Source organism: Thalassophryne amazonica, chromosome 16 (genome assembly GCF_902500255.1).
Source record: "Thalassophryne amazonica chromosome 16, fThaAma1.1, whole genome shotgun sequence".
Taxonomy (NCBI): domain Eukaryota; kingdom Metazoa; phylum Chordata; class Actinopteri; order Batrachoidiformes; family Batrachoididae; genus Thalassophryne; species Thalassophryne amazonica.
Window position 1 is genome coordinate 74,494,285 of NC_047118.1, and position 5,025 is coordinate 74,499,309.

The window sequence follows — 5,025 nt, forward strand, 5'->3', positions numbered from 1 at the left end:
GAACGTCCTTGCAACGTTGCTGGGAGGTTACATTTTCGTTGCACAATTGGGAACGTTCTGTCCACCTCCTGGTAACTTCCATCAGGAACGTTTACTTGTTACAGTTTTTGGACGTTTCTTTGGAACGTTGTACTTACGTTGAGGGGACGTTCTATTAACTACATAATTCACCAGCCTTATCAATCTATATATTGATTGATAAGGCTGGTGAATTGGTATTGTTGTAAATTTAAATAAAGTGATTCCTGTATTTTCTTTCTTAACACTTACATTTTATAACTTGCTTAATTTTCCGAAAGTTTTCATTCTCAGGGATACTTTAGTAGGCCTACCGTCCCGATGATAGTCTAGTCCGGATTGACCGGTCGATCGCATTGGGGGAAACTCCCGCGGTTCATTCTATCTGCGCATGCGCAGGGTCAAGAGGTCGTGAGGAGCTACAGTGGAGAGTGACGCGAGCGTATAATGGCGGAGGAAAAAAGATCCCAAACGTATCATTTTCATCCAGAGTGGGAGGAAGATTATTTTTTAGTTTATTCAAATGGCAAATCCATCTGCCTTATCTGCAATGCAAACGTGGCATTACCAAAGAAAGGGAATTTGGAGCGGCATTTTAAGACGATCCACAAGAGCTACGATGCTAGCTTCACGGCTAAAAGCCGGCTTGCAGCACAACAGGCCGTTTTCCCCCGGACAAATACCACCAGTAAGGCTGCAACCACAGCTTCTTATAGTGCCAGCCGTGTTCTGGCAAAAAGAAAGAAATCATTCAAGGATGGTAAAATTGTGAAAGAAGCTTTCATGGAAGCTGCAGATGTGCTCTTTGCCGATTTTAAAAATCAGAAGGAGATCGTGTCTGCAGGATGTGCAGCTCTCAAGAAAGTCTGTTGCACGACGATGTGAGTTAATGGCGGAGGATATTGATCGGCAACTGAGGAATGATATTGAGGTATGCGAGTGTTTTTCTCTGCAATTCGATGAATCCACTGATACTGTGGACGTGGCTCAGCTATGTGTTTTTATTAGAATGTTTTTTGACATGAATGTAAAAGAACTGCTGAGCATTTTACCTTTGAAAGGCCACACGAGAGGCACAGATATGTTTCAGGTTTTTATGGAATTTGTTAATAAGAGCCAGCTGCCCCTCTACAAACTCATTTCTATAACCGAGCTGCCAGCTCGATGCCATCTTAATGTATTTATACAAACAACCATGTCATCAAATTTCATTGCATGAGAGGCCTATTAACTGATCGAGTAGTTCTGTTGTGTTTACATACGTGTTCCTGCTTTCAGGTGCATTGGAGCTATTTCATGTATACTAAACTTGAAGCAACTTTGTAACAGATGGTACACAGCAACGACTCGACAGACTGGAGTCAAAGGTGGACCGCATACTACAACTACTGGTGAGGAATCAGGCTGCTGAAGAAGCTGACTGCATTGGAGATAATGCAGGCCAGACTTAAAACAACGGAGGAGCTGGACCAATTCAGCAAAACGCTGGAGGACCAGGAGTTTAGGAGGACAGTGGTAAATTATTGTTCCTAACACTTTTGCAGAAGTGGTTATTTTCATGAAAGTTGCATATTGCCATTGCACACATACTTCTTTTTACTCTGTCATAGGTGAATCTGCTGAAACAGCTATCTGGATCAATGCTGAACTCCTTTGCCAGGACGATGCTCGGTGAAATTGGGATGTGGCGGTTGTGGGCTGGCGTCAGCCTCAAAGGATGGAAAGGGAAGAAAGCCCTGCAGCCTCTCACTCTCTAGAGTTTTGAAGAGTAAGTTATCAAGGTGTCTCACTGCATCATTTAATTTTAGTTAGCAATTAAAAATAATTTTATCGTTTCTCCAGTTAAAAAAGAGGAAAATACAAGACCATTTTTTATTTTGTTTTTGTGACAGAAGCCTTCAGCAACAAGATGGAAATTTTACCAGATGCTATCGATGATGCGTTAACTGAAACACTGCGCCATGCAGCAAAGAGGGTAAGTAGTTAAACTTTTATGGCATCAGCAACTCACAGGTGACTTGTACCATGGCCACACCTAGTCATTCCCTTCAATCAAATCCCGGTCCAGTGTTGACTGTTTCAAGAGTAAAGACCGTGACCGGCTCACATGCACCCCAGCTCTTTGGAGCAATCTCTCTCTCTCAATCCGTTCCTCACATTCTGTATTCTCTTTCCGCAAACATCTTAAAACCTATCTGTGTGGGCTCACCTTCCCTCCATAGTGTAACTGTCACTCGGCTGTGTTGACAATTGGAATTCATTCATTCATTATTGGTTTATTTGACAGGGACAGTGCATATTAATGAATGTACAATTGTTTATAGACAGTATATATACGAGGTCTGTCAATAAAGTATAGGTCCTTTTTTATTTTTTTCAAAAACTAAATGGATTTCATTCATATGTTTTTACGTCAGACATGCTTGAACCCTCGTGCGCATGCGTGAGTTTTTCCATGCCTGTCGGTGACGTCATTCGCCTGTGAGCACTCCTTGTGGGAGGAGTCATCCAGCCCCTCGTCGGAATTCCTTTGTCTGAGAAGTTGCTGAGAGACTGGCGCTTTGTTTGATCAAAATTTTTTCTAAACCTGTGAGGCACATCGAAGTGGACACGGTTCGAAAATTAAGCTGGTTTTCGATGAAAATTTTAGCGGCTGATGAGAGATTTTGAGGTGATACTGTCGCTTTAAGGACTTACCACGGAGCGGGACGTCGCGCAGCGCTCCCAGGTGCCGTCGTCAGCCTGTTTCAAGCTGAAAACCTCCACATTTCAGGCTCTATTGATCCAGGACGTCGTGAGAGAACAGAGAAGTTTCAGAAGAAGTCGGTTTCAGCATTTTATCCGGATATTCCACTGTTAAAGGAGATTTTTTTTTAATGAAAGACGTGCGGACGGATTGCAGCGTCGGCTCGCAGCCGCCGCGACGCTCCGCCACAGGAAAAACACCTCTGTTGGAAGCCTCAAGGACAAGTTGGAACATGCCCAACTGTTAAACAATTTCTCATATACTCACTCCACTGAAAGCCATCAAAAGCCGCCTGGATTTTACAAATGGTTATCAACACGGAGGTGTTTTTCCTGTGCCGCCGCACCGCGCTGGCTGCATCCCAACGCACGGACCTGTCCGCACGTCTTTCATTAAAAAAATCTCCTTTAACAGTGGAATATCCGGATAAAATGCTGAAACCGACTTCTTCTGAATCTTCTGTTCTCTCACGACGTCCTGGATCAATAGAGCCTGAAATGTAGAGGTTTTCAGCTTGAAACAGGCTGACGACGGCGCCTGGGAGCGCTGTGCGACGTCCCACTCCGTGGGAAGTCCTTAAAGCGACAGTATCACCTCAAAATCTCTCATCAGCCGTTAAAATTTTCACCGAAAACCAGCTTAATTTTCAAACCGTGTCCACTTCGATGTGCCTCACAGGTTTAGAAAAAATTTTGATCAAACAAAGCACCAGTCTCTCAGCAACTTCTCAGACAAAGGAATTCCGACGAGGGGCTGGACGACTCCTCCCACAAGGAGTGCTCACAGGCGGATGACGTCACCGACAGGCGTGGAAAAACTCACGCATGCGCACGAGGGTTCAAGCATGTCTGACGTAAAAACATATGAATGAAATCCATATAGTTTTTGAAAAAAATAAAAAGGACCTATACTTTGACAGCCCTCGTACACACACACACACACGTATGTATATGTGTATGTATGTGTGTGTATATATATATATATATATGTACACTCAACAAAAATATAAACGCAACACTTTTGGTTTTGCTCCCATTTTGTATGAGATGAACTCAAATATCTAAAACTTTTTCCACATACACAATATCACCATTTCCCTCAAATATTGTTCACAAACCAGTCGAAATCTGTGATAGTGAGCACTTCTCCTTTGCTGAGATAATCCATCCCACCTCACAGGTGTGCCATACCAAGATGCTGATTAGAAACCATGATTAGTGCACAGGTGTGCCTTAGACTGTCCACAATAAAAGGCCACTCTGAAAGGTGCAGTTTTGTTTTATTGGGGGGGATACCAGTCAGTATCTGGTGTGACCACCATTTGCCTCATGCAGTGCAACACATCTCCTTCGCATAGAGTTGATCAGGTTGTCAATTGTGGCCTGTGGCATGTTTGTCCACTCCTCTTCAATGGCTGTGCGAAGTTGCTGGATATTGGCAGGAACTGGTACACGCTGTCGTATACACCGGTCCAGAGCATCCCAAACATGCTCAATGGGTGACATGTCCGGTGAGTATGCCGGCCATGCAAGAACTGGGACATTTTCAGCTTCCAAGAATTGTGTACAGATCCTTGCAACATGGGGCCGTGCATTATCCTGCTGCAACATGAGGTGATGTTCTTGGATGTATGGCACAACAATGGGCCTCAGGATCTCATCACGGTATCTCTGTGCATTCAGAATGCCATCAATAAAATGCACCTGTGTTCTTCATCCATAACAGACACCTGCCCATACCATAACCCCACCGCCACCATGGGCCACTCGATCCACAACATTGACATCAGAAAACCACTCACCCACACGACGCCACACACGCTGTCTGCCATCTGCCCTGGACAGTGTGAACCGGGATTCATCCGTGAAGAGAACACCTCTCCAACATGCCAAACGCCAGCGAATGTGAGCATTTGCCCACTCAAGTCGGTTACGACGATGAACTGGAGTCAGGTCGAGACCCCAGTGAGGACGACGAGCATGCAGATGAGCTTCCCTGAGACGGTTTCTGACAGTTTGTGCAGAAATTCTTTGGTTATGCAAACTGATTGTTTCAGCAGCTGTCCGAGTGGCTGGTCACAGACGATCTTGGAGGTGAACATGCTGGATGTGGAGGTACTGGGCTGGTGTGGTTACACGTGGTCTGCGGTTGTGAGGCTGGTTGGATGTACTGCCAAATTCTCTGAAACGCCTTTGGAGACGGCTTATGGTAGAGAAATGAACATTCAATACACGAGCAACAGCTCTGGTTGACATTCCTGC

At 44.7% G+C, this 5,025-nt stretch overlaps 1 long non-coding RNA gene across 1 annotated transcript; it reads left to right on the forward strand.

Annotated features, from left to right (window-relative positions):
* The first annotated feature begins 457 nt into the window (after nucleotides 1-457).
* LOC117527630 lies at nucleotides 458-1,692 on the forward strand. The gene is made up of 3 exons (XR_004565578.1): nucleotides 458-949; nucleotides 1,348-1,533; nucleotides 1,629-1,692. It is a non-coding gene; the product is annotated as an uncharacterized LOC117527630 (long non-coding RNA).
* Nucleotides 1,693-5,025: the final 3,333 nt, after the last annotated feature.